The sequence below is a fragment of the Corvus kubaryi genome, unplaced genomic scaffold, assembly GCF_017639235.1.
Source record: "Corvus kubaryi isolate FWS band 111438036 unplaced genomic scaffold, C.kubaryi_AGA036_p1.0 split1-37296, whole genome shotgun sequence".
Lineage (NCBI taxonomy): Eukaryota > Metazoa > Chordata > Aves > Passeriformes > Corvidae > Corvus > Corvus kubaryi.
Window position 1 is genome coordinate 799,595 of NW_024582075.1, and position 12,387 is coordinate 811,981.

A 12,387-nucleotide genomic window follows, 5' to 3' on the forward strand; every position below is an offset into this window, starting at 1 on the left:
GAAAACAAATGGCAGGCCTTTCTACTGTTTAAAGCAACTGTGTTTTCCAAATGACCTACCCTGTAACCCCATCTAATAATAGAATTGTCTCCTCTTGCTATATTAAGAAAAGCATATGAAGAAATTGCTAGTAGAATAGCATAAATGTGCTAATTAAATGTACATCATGAAGAGGTGTTTATGTGATGGGAGTTGATATTTGAATAGTTTAGATGAAAACTTAGCTGAATATTTCAGCTGATAAGAAATGCCACCATTATGTAACAATAGAGGCCCCAGAGATCCTGCAAATTGATGTGATTATTTTTGCATTTTGGTTATCTGAAATATGCTTTAAGAGAAAAGCTTTCTTGCTTGAAGAAAAGTGTTCATGTGGTGAAGAAGTGCTATCAAAACCAGACTGATTTCTTTAATATCCTTTGAAGACATTTGTCCGAGTAGGAGTGCTGGAAAGCTTTGGGGAACACTAAACATTGATTTGCTATGATTTAGAACAAAGTAAGTAGGAAGAGGATTATGCTGTGATATGCAGATTTTTCGATTTTGGTTTTCAAAAGCTTATTATTAAAATACCAGCTTTCTCCTGCTAAATGTACTGCACGTGTACACTAAACTTCTGCAATTTTTCATTAAATAAAAGCAGATGTTTTCATTTATTCCTGTGTGAAAATCTTCCTGTGATACTACTTATATTTCTTTTGAGGATTATTTAATTTTTAGTGGTCTACCTTCCTCAACAGTGAAAACAAGATTATTTACAAAATGATATAATGACAGAATACAGCAGTGCATCGCTTCATCATAAATCCTGACATGTTTCAGACCGTATGCACAATGGCATTTCGTCCTTTGCAGTGATATATAAGACCTCACCAAAGTGCTCTACACTGTCCTCTCAAAAATCAATAGAGAGAGTCAGATTTACTTGCTTTTATATGCTTTCATCCATCCATCTTTCTCTCTGTGTATGTCTGCAGCAGATTCATAAGATAGATTGATCCTTTTAGATTGTTTTTAAAGCACAGTATAAATTCTGTTTTAAAATATCCCTGCAGAGATGACTGCCCTTAGCAACTCCAATCTTTCTTGACTGGCCTATATTAACCAGAGTTGGAATGTGTGGGTGTTAACTGTGTTGACATGAAAGAGCAGTAGCTGTTAATGGTGTTATTCTTGCTGAATAAACTAAACTTCTGACCCCCACTGAATTTAAGAGGCCTTCCTTGCGAAAGGTTTGGCACCAGAAATGAAGTATTAAAAAAAGTGCATTCTGTTTACCAGTATCTCAGCACTCTCATGGTTTAAAAACCCTTGTTAGTTAATGGAAATTAACTCCCTTAGCCTTTTCCTAGTTTGTTTAAAACAATTTTCTGAAACAACTCAATTCAGTGATGGCATGTTTGAGCAAAACTGTTTTGAGTGTGCCTGTTTTCATAGCTTTACAAACACTCTTTGGGAACACTACAGCTATGAATGACTACAAATACAGATAAAATGGGATTGTAAAATACTCTAGAAATTTAACTAAAGTGTAAATTAAGAGACTGAAGATAGTTGATATGATTTCTTATTGTGTGGTTTGTACCATGCTTTTTGTGTTTGAGGGTTTCAGACCCTTCTGACTGAAGAAAATAATAAAAATTTGACTGTTTTGTCCCAGAGTTCACAATCAACACTGTATTAAGAAAAAGGAGTTCCTAATGATGATTTTTTGCATTTAATTAAGTTTTGATGTTTGGAGCACTCATATAAATATATATTTAGGTGTTTTCAAATTTTCTGACATGTTCATGAAAGCAGTTATATAGATGCTTGCATGGAGCCATTTCTGTCAAATTCTAGGGAACAGCATGCAGATGGGTCTTCTATTTATCTTTAACAGAACAAAAAATATTACCAGATACTAATTTTCTCCAGTTATGATTTTGACTTTAGGGTAGAACACAACCTTTCCTAAACTGGTGTAAATCCAGCTTACTCTAAGTGAAGTCTTTGTAACTAGGTACATCTAAAACCATCTTGATGTTCATGATGACGTACAAATTTCGTTTGTGATGTTCATATGTTTCTTTAATATTCACTCCCTTTACTGCTTTCCAAAACTTAATAAAAATACACATACAAACAGACATTTCTTTAGCTGTCTGGATATCCTATAGCTTCTTAACATAAAACAATCCTAAGAAGCTAAGGTATGAAAATTTCTAATCTTGGGTTGTGTTTTGAGATATTTGAATTATTTTATATCTAGTTTAGCCATTCTGTGAAATTAGTTGTGAGGTGATAAGAATAGGCTTGTAGGATGTCTGCATACTGTATTGCATATGAACCAAATATGCTGCTGAGCAGCCTTCATGTCCTGCAGCAAGTAGCTGTGGGAATGCAAATACAGAAAGGATGTGGTGAATCACAGTTATTACAACAAGAATAGTAGTGTGAGTGGGGAAAGATAAAATCAAATCGTTTATGTAGAACTCGTTATTAGCAAAAATGTAATACATGCTCTATAAAAAAGAAGGCATATACTGAGAATTCCTGTTATGAAGGTATCTGAAATAACCAGTTTTATGTATGTTAAACAAGTTGTCACGTTCTGTTGCATTTGTTCTTTGAGGTCAGGAAAAGGATGATGTTCAGGTTTATGAGTCATATTTTTAAGATAATCACTCCAGGGGTGGGGGGCAGGGGAAGAAAACAACACTGGATTTCAGACAAAATTCTGAAAGACCAAAAAGGGCATTGGTACACAGCTCTTTTCATTACTTCTACACCACTCTATTTAGTTGACTTGAGGTAATAAATCAGACCATTTTTCCCAGAGTGTTTTAATCCTAAGAGGGGTAGAGGGAAGCTGGCATCTGAAGTCTGTGACATTTAATTACAGGGAGTGGTAACTAACCATAGCTGGTTACTCCTACAGTTGACTGAGACTGCTGGTTATCACGTGGGAATTTCTCAGTTGCTCCACTAAGCAGTGTAGTGCTTAATTTCTACGTATGTGTGCCAGAGGCATTGTCATCTGCATGACAACCTTGTTTGGATGTAACTTGGTAGTGTGGCCAAAGTGGTGGTAATGTCTGTGAAACAGAGCATTGAAGGAACTATCTGAGGCTACCCTGTAGAAGAACAAAGAGAAAGGATTATGTGGGCAAGTCAACATGAAACTGGCAGTTGATGTGGATATTTGACATCAGAAACTATCTTCAGTAAAAGTCCTTCACAGAAACAAGCTTGGTAGTGTTAACTGGAGTGTATATTCTGGTTTGGTTGGTTATTCTGATGTTCTGGGAAATAGCTGCTAAAAGTCTCTATTGCTATACTGAGAAAAAAGCTTATCTAGAATCAGGTACTTGCTAAAATGTGTCATTATCTTCTGGGAAAACAATTTCGAAGCAAGTAATAATTGTTTCTTATTGCCTGGAGGAAATATAAATGACCCAGAAGAAAGGGAAACCACCAACCAACTTTCTAAATTGCTTAGAGCTTGCGTTTTTGTTTTGCTTCTCACACGCAGTTGACCCAGTTGCCCTGGGTCGTGTCCTGGTTTTGTTTCTGCATCTAATAGTAGTGTCTGCCTTTAGATAGCAAGCAGTAGTTCTGATGATGTCTTGTTTTCTTGAAAACTGCATAGGAGACAGTCCTTGCTGCCTTTGTGTGCAGAATGAGCTGTCTGTATGAGGTGACATTCTTCCTCTTTGTGCAGCTCGGGTGCAACCTGCTGTTGTTCAGTAACAAATAATGGGGAAATGAGTTGTGTTTTTCAATCAGGGTTAGCTTGCTGGTCTTTATAACTTGAGACTGATTGTCAAATAAAAGAAACAGGAATCTGCGCGATCTCAGAAACCTGATGGGATCATTTCTAGGGTATTCCTAATTTATCATAGCATCAGTTCTGACACTATTTTGCAGCATTTTTAGAGAAATTTAGTAGAAAGGAGAAGGCTTAGAAGACAAAGAGGTATGCTGGTATTTGTTGTGTATAGGGTTTCCCAGCCTGCCACTTTTGCAACTAATACGCATAGTTTGTTTTGAAAACATTATCTGTTGCACAGAGCTAATGTGGATTCTTCTCTGCCTTACTATGTGGTCTTAGTTTTGCAAAGAATACTTTAAAAGAACAGTCTGTTTTAAATATCTTTGGTTAGATGTGTTTGTACATGTGTGTGTAAATAAGGGTGTGTATGTGTCAACAGAAATAGAAGAATGAGTAGACTGGCTGCCTGTTATTCCTGTTAGCAATTTTTGTAGTTTAACAACCACATTTTCTTACTTTCGCAAATACAAAGGCATGATGAAACAATGAAACTTGTAATGGAGAAAGCCATGTCAAATACGTAAGGAAACAAAGGTAGGCATTAGAGACTTTTATCAAAGAACATTACAACAATTCGTATAAATTTAGAGAAACATGTTAAATCACACTGTTGTCTTGAGTTCAAGCAAGGTTTATTGAGAGGGGCAATATGTTTTATTAAACCTAGAGGTACATTTGTAAACAACAGGTTCGCTTTTAGACTGGATGCATTTATTTTGCTGTGTGATGTAGACCATTGACTTGCTGGGTAGAGGGAGTGGTGGTTGGGTATTGGTAACCACCATATTTAGTTCAGAATTGTGTATTTATATGACAGAAGCAAAAATCAGGCTTTGTTATGTCCACATTACAGAGAAGTGGAGATAGTAGGGTTTTTTGGCTAGTTATATTAACAGAACAGCTAAAATCCAGCTGTTCTCTACTGGTGCATGGGTCATCTGCTGACCCAGTATGAACATCACCCACTATCAAAATGCCATCGGTTAAGAAAAAGCCTTTACATGTATTTATATTTTTACATGTTATGTTTAATTTCTGCTCTTTCTACTGTATGTGATACCAGACTCAGTAAATCAGTGGATTTATGGAATCCTTGAATATGTGATTTTTTAATAAACCTCAGCTGTCTCATTGTATTATCTCAGGCACTTGGAGTCTGGCACCTAGTACGTGTTACATAGAAACTTGAAGCAGAAGAGATATGCTCTGCATGTCACAATGGAAAGCCACAGTCTTGTGTAAAAATGTTTGTGGTTTGTGGGAGGTCAACCTACTTTACAGAAGGAATCTGGGATGTACACAGACTATCTTAAAAAACCTTTAAGAGTTTAATGTTACAGGATTCATTCTGCAAGATGGATTTAGCTGTAGTTAAACCAAGGTTTGTTGTGTCTGAAGGGGCCATTTTGATCATCTCAGCTGTTTGCCTGACCTTATCAGAGTATGCACTTGTTTAGGGACATAAATTCTGGCATCGTCCTCTAACTGGCTTCTGCACACTGTTTCTTGTGAATTTCCTTGAAACATGAAGTGCTGGCCAGTGTTAGAGCCAAGGAGTGCCTACCACTTGTAGCCTGTTTTATACAGGTTTCATCTAAAATCAGTGAAGCAAACAGTAATTTTAGGGTATCCACAGGCACCCCTCAACAGGTTTTAAGCCATTGGGACTGACTCTATGAACCAGGTGCGCATGGTTGTGATGTGGCTTCAGTGAGTTGCCCTGAATCAGCTGGGTCACGATAACCAAACCTTTTCAGGCTCTTTGTTCTCAGCAAACAGTACATAAATCATGTCAGTAGAAGTGAAGTGAAGCAGAAATTAAAAATAGGCTGTGGATGGTCCCTGCTGGCAGACGAAGGGATTCAGGAGATATTTTGACTTCCCTGAGTTTAATTCTGTTGCAAAGAACTCCTTTTCCCAAAAATGTTCAATTAGTCATTCATAGAAACATAAATTAAAGTTTGAACTTCTTTGTCTAGGTGATGTAAAGCACCACAGATTAGTGAAGATCTGTAAAGGAAAAAAAATGAGGTGAAAATAGAACCACTGTTAATTTCCAGGCTTTCTAAGTGCAGCAGAGAAGTTAAGCTAGATCATCACCTTTTCCATTTCATCTCAATACCATTGCTTCAGATTTTTGAAGACTGCAGACCAACACTGGAAGAAAAGCACTTAGGAAATTTGTGCTGTTAAATGTTAAATTTGGTATTTAAAAGTCAGCGTTCCTCCTTGAACATAAGCAGCCCACAGGGTCTAGCCAGCTAGTCCTACAGATTTGTTTAGAGAGGCTGTACGCCTCTTATTGCATGGAGGAATGTGTGATTTCTGTACCGCCTAGTGCTTCTCTTGTTGGTTCACCCTTACTATACTGATGTAATGCTAAGCAAAGTGTAGTCCCAGTACAGTCATGATGACTGACCAAAAATATGAAAAGTGTCTTATTTACCCTGGATAGCAACAGGCAACTTATCTAAAGGGACCTGGCAAATGCCACATTTTCCAGCTGAGTGAGAACCTGGGTGTAATTCTCTTGGTATAACCCAAAGCAGAGAATGAAAAAACTTAACAAATTCCAGACTGTGCTTACATAAAACTCTGCATATTGCCAGATTCCTACAGAGGAAGACTCCCTGTGCTGCTTGTACATACATAGAAAATTATCCCTTTTACAAACAAGCATATGGGGGCAGGGAGGGTGCCTAGAAAAAGGAAGGAGGATAATTGAGACTGGAAACATTTGCTTGGAGCTATTTGAATGTGAAACTGAGCCTGCTCAAGCAGTGAGGTTATGAACACCGAAGGAGTTTCTTCAAGAAAAGCAACAGTTTTGAGCATTTATTGCTCAGAAAGCAAAGTCTCAGTAGCTGCAGATTGCTTAGAAGTGAGACTGTTCCAGTACGAAATACTTGGAACATGCGATGTTTGGATTTGTAGATAGCAGGGGGAGAGATGACTGCTAATGAAGTGTGTGTACATCCAAGTGTTTCCTTACTAAATAAATACCATTGGAGTAAGGAATGAAAGCACAACTGAAATGGCATGTTTAGTTGCTGTGCTTCAGGGATTAATCCACTTATTTAAAGATGTTCTCTTGGTCACTCTTAATTTTGTACATAGTTTAAATACTTAGGACAAGCTGTTGTATTCCAGTGTTGCTGCACTCCTAATCAGTGCCAACCTTGCGCAGTGGTGAATGAGAGGTTCTCTTGGTTGATAAGACCAAGAGAATTTAGATAATTTAAAAAATAATAATTTTTTCCACTGTTTCGGGCTACATCATAAAAAGCTGCTTTTAGCATCGGGACTAACCTTCCAATGTAAGATCAGTGGCTGGGCTAACAAGCATTTCATTTTTTTAGAAATAGTAGACACTTATATTTTGTCATCCTGAGGCGTATTTGTAATTCTTCCCAGTTATTACTGTTATCGTAGTAACTAGATACTAATATGGAATTTTTGGTGACAAGTAGCAATCCAAAAAGCAGAAGGAAAAACTCAATTAAAATATTTTGAACAGTGAAGAGATCTTTGACCTTCAGGGCTAATAAAAATTACTGCTTATGTTTTTGTTCTAAAAGAGGGAGGCAGGAAACACAGAGGTTGAAAAGGTAGAGGTTGAGGGTGAAGAAAAAGAATATATATAAAAAAGAGAATATATATAAAAAAGAGAAGCTCAAGGGAAATATCTTTCTTGATTTAGTCTGAAAAAGTAGGTCTAGATTTACAAAAGCTAGTGTTACAATGGAAAACACAATCGAAGTTCATCAGTTTTATATCCCCAAGTGCCATGAAATTTAGGGTAATAAAACCCTCTAGAAACATCTGGGATGAAAAACAAAAGGCCAGTATTAGAGCACTCTGCTTTAATTTGGGTTTGTTGTTTGGTTTTTTTGGTGTTTTGTTTTTTAAGGAGTATCAACTAAAGCAAAACATTTACATGTCCATCAAAATTAGCACTGGTTTGTGTTTACTAGCTGTAAATTTAAAGCTTAATAGAATTTAAAGGGGATATAGCTATGGAAATAAAATTTATAAAATTATAGATTTAATTTTTAAGGGCAGATTTTTACCATCCTTGTTAAAGATTTAAGCAGAATAAAGAAGAATATTTAAGAAAATCCTTCTTTTGCCCTACTTTTTTTCTTTTCCCTGTTTTAAGATGTCAGTTAAGCTTATTTGGGATGTTTACTAGGCCTTCAGTTGGGTTAGTACTTAGTGTATTTAAGTGATTTTTTTTTTTGTTTGAGTTTTGCTGTTGTTTCTGTTTCAGTGTTTAGGGGCAGATCAGGCCATGCTATTTCTGTAGTAATTTAGCTAATAGTGTAACGATCTCCAGTAATGAAATGGGACTGACACTAGTTGTCAGGAGATGGCAATTCTGTAGCCAGATCCTAACACTAAAGATAAGTGTTGTGGAAAACCAGTTTCAAGTGGGGGTAGTTCCAAATCAATCTTCAATTAATCTAGAGGTGGTTTGTTGATTTTTTGCTTTTTTTCCCGGTCACTTAAAACTTCTTCATTTAAGTAGGTTGAAGCAAGTAATTATGTTTTACTGGCTGTTTACTTTCCCCTGCAGTGACTGAACCTGTACTTCTTAACCTTGCGTTCATATAGAGCTGGCTTTAGTGGATCTTTGAAAGCCCTGAGGCTATGTGACCCGCTCAAGCTGGGATTTAGAAACAGTAAGAAGAGTCTCAGGTTGCACTAAAGGAGCTGTTTTCCTTAGGGAAGAGAGAAACTGACGTCAACTTTTAACAGAGTATGACTTCTAGTGTGTTACAGGTTTTAAGAAGAAGCTTACTTTATAGGTTTTTCTCTACAATTTTCTGAAAGTCCTAAAAGTTAAGACTCTAGATTCTGTGGAGAAAGTTTTGCAATAAACTAATACTGCTTCTTGAGAAATTTTGTTCAAACACCACCTGTGACAGTGAAGGCAGTAAAAGTTTGTCTGCATCCAGGCCAGTTTCATCCAGAAGAATCACTCGCTGTTGGTAGACTTCATATAGTTCCAGACTAGGAAGAATCACTGGTTACAAGACTGAGCAATTTAAGAAAGTAAAAAAAAAAAACAAAAAACTCCCATGTTCCAGAGATTTCCAGACAGACACTTTTATTTAGACATGATACAACCTGAAGGAACGCCAATAGATGCTGCTAATGTTCATTATCTTAATGAAGATCAGATTATTTTTGCTGAATGTTGAAACGAGAGTGGCATCTCTACATAGTCTGTGAACTTTTGAGAAAGACTTTCATTTTTCTGTTACTGTGTGAAAGAAAGAAAAAAATTTCCTTGATAGTCTTCTAAAAATTTAAATTCAGGATTTTTAAGCACATGCAACTCCCAAGTGGCAAAATAATTTAGTCCTTTGACAGTATCCCATTTCTGAGCTTTTTCAACTTCATCAGTTTTTTTGCAAGCCCCATCTGGGCCCCATTTCTTTCAGGGTGCAGCCTACTTAAGATAGGAGTGAAAGATCTGGGGTTTGAAACATAATGACACAGTAGTTTATATTTCATTAAACTGCATAGTCAGGGTTGGTTAAAAACAGATTTATCTGGGAAAATGTCCGAACGTACTTCAGGGGTGGGAGAAAAGGCTGCAGCAATGTTGGTGGTGGAAGTGTTGCTGGAGAGATCTCCACAGCACTTGGGCTTTCTCCGGCCAGTGTGGACATCTTGTTTGAGAGCAGTCTCCTAGATCTCTCTTTTTTGTTTTTTTTTGGTTTTTTGGGGGTTTTTTGTTTGGTTTTTTGGTTGTTGTTTTCGTGGGGGTTTTTTGTTTGTTTGTTTGCTTTTGTTGTTGTTGTTGTTGTTGTTGTTGTTTTGGTTTTTGGGGGGTTTTTTTGTTGTGTGTGTATCCCAAAAGCTGGACAGACTGGTTTCCTTCCAGCACCTACACTTCTGTGGGCCTCAGCCGCTGTGCTGTTGTGCCAAGGCACTCCCACTTGCTGAACAGGGAAGCTGTGGGTGCCAGCGGACTTGAGGTGGATTTTGAATGACTGCATCTCCCCTGCAAACACCTTCCTGTTGACAGTGGGGATGAAGTTGTATAACATTTTAGTAATTTATTCCTGATACTCACTGAAGGTTGTTTTGCAGGAACTGACAGTTTCTCCCTCGGATAAAGATTAAAGGCAGCACAGAGGTCCAGATTTATTAACTGGTGCATTTTTATGAAATATGAATGGATAGGCTAATGCCATTTCTTCTTACTTTGATTATGCCCACACAAGTGGAACATGAAATTAGTGAAAATGAGGGGGAAGAGGGACTCTTGAGGGGCAGGAGTAAATCTGTACTTGGTTTTGCTTCAAGGCAGTAGGTGGTGATTGCATTACAAATTATTCTGTTGGTCTAGACAAGCAAGTGACAGGAAATAGCTTAGAGAAAATGTTTTTGTATCCCCAAAGCATTATCTATAAGAAGCACAGTTAGTAATGCAGTTGTGAAAAGAAACCTCCATTTGGACAGACAGCTTGATGTGGGCAAAGCTGCTAATTTGTTTTCAGCTTCAAGGAGATTTAGAGTCTTTGCATCTTTGGAAGTAATACACAACATAATTGTCTCCTTTCCCCTTAATCTTCAGTCTAGATGCATTGGCTTAATGTGGCTAGAAGAGGCTGGAATGTTGACTGAATTAGCTGCACCAGATAGCTTACCCTAACAGGCGAGGAGAAGTTATTCCAGCACTCTTGACTTTGTAGTATGAGAGGAGAACACTGGCTGTTCTTTTCATCATTACATCTAGTGGCAGAAACCCTTTTAAGCAGAATGGAAAATAAATTGCGGGGTATGAAAAGGAGGTGACAGAACTAATGTTCTTGCACTGGCAACATTACTCAGCTATTAGGGGCTCCCTGTAAGTAACGGCTTTGCTTTCATCTATTTTCTGCCTCTTTCTTTCACAGAAGTAATTTCATAACACTACAATTTTTAAGTACTGCAAAAAAAGCTAACTGTGCACCGGGAGATTTGTTTGCATTCCTATTATTCAGTTTGGCATTGTTGGTGGGCAGCAGCTGCTTACACTTTTGGAATATGTGCCATTAATATGCCACTGGTTTAAAACTAGCTCAATTCACCAAAACTACAATCTTCAGTAAAGGGATATAGCACATCATTGAGCAATTACATTATTTAGTCAATCCAGTGGTTAAGCTTGGGTCAGCTTTGAAGGGTAAATTTCATTGCTGGGATACATTCTTGGCTATGAATGAATGCATGAATAATCTGTCTTTGAACCCTAAGATGCACAATAGACACAATAACTCTAGAGTTGAACTCTTGAGAGTGGGCTGATTTATGGGCAGCTGTTGAAAGTGCTCCTAGTCAAATTATTTTTTAATCTGTGAAGTAGAAACCTGAAGTATATTAATTAATGTATACCATTCCAATGGTAGACAGAAAAAAGCTGTGCAAGTTTTTGTGACGGGTTTTTAATTTATAAATTAAAGATTAAAAGGAAAAAGTAATGATTTTGGCATGGTACATTGCCATAAACTGAAAATCACTTGTCAGGGCTCCAGCAGACAAATAGCTGAAGGCGTTGTTGACCTCAACTGCTCAGCCAGTTGATCTGGCTAAGTTGCCTCCCATTTACCAGAGGCAGCAGTGGGGACTGTGCATTCTCCCAATGCCAGCAGGTTCACAGACCTGCACAAGCCAGTTCTACTCTCGTTTACATTAATGGTGTGATTGCAGGTGACCAAGGATCTGACACACATTTATTTCTACCTTCCTTGTTCCAAGGTCCATAGCCTCAAGCAGAAGACAGGGGCTGACGTACAGGAGGGTGAGGGTGTAACATTCACTACACCAAGATTTGGCCAAGATGGTCTGCTGGAGGGCATCAAGAGGTCTCTTTTGTGATCAGCAATAGTGGCACAGCACGTTTTCAGTGCTGGGGAGGAGGGAATTCTTCTTGTCTCAGTACCCCTTTCTGAGCTATTGTGTCTACATTACATGGTGTTAACACGGTTTGCTGATTGTTGTAAGGCATTCTGAGATATTAAAATGTGTCATGGAAGTTGGGGGTTTTTTGGGAGTTCTGAGAATTAGTTACAGAAGGAGCAATTTGATTTTATTTTCTTTCAGCTAACAGGCCAAACAGATGGGGAAACAGACCTGGAGTAGTTTTGCTGGCTGGCTGCCACGATTCTGTAAATTTTGATTTGTATGGATATGTAACAGTTTTATTTTTCCCTTTTTAGAAATGTATGCCTTTAAGTCTTTGGGAAATTAATCACTGGTTTCCTGTGAAACGTGCACTTGTAAAACAAATGTTGTAGCAGTGTGCCATGCAGACCCTGTGTTGTGTCAATTAGGAAATGTGACATCAGCAAACTCCGTAGACTGTCAAGGGCTAAAGAACTTTTCAAAGCATTGTTCATTCACAGCTCTCCAGAGAAAGAATTAAAAAAACAACAGAAATTTGAGCTGCAGTTCAGTACAATTTTATTGTTTTTCTTCGCCACTCAAAAGGCACAGCGCTTGTAATTCTACCTAAATGAGATTTTTAGTACCATTTGACCTTGCACTATTTTGTATTTGAAATTAACAAAACATTCATA

At 37.6% G+C, this 12,387-nt stretch overlaps 1 protein-coding gene across 1 annotated transcript in view; it reads left to right on the plus strand.

Moving 5' to 3' along the window:
* The window catches only part of ZNF608 (zinc finger protein 608), an 81,450-nt gene that overhangs the window by 37,390 nt on the left and 31,673 nt on the right, over positions 1–12,387 (plus strand). The window lies entirely within an intron of this gene.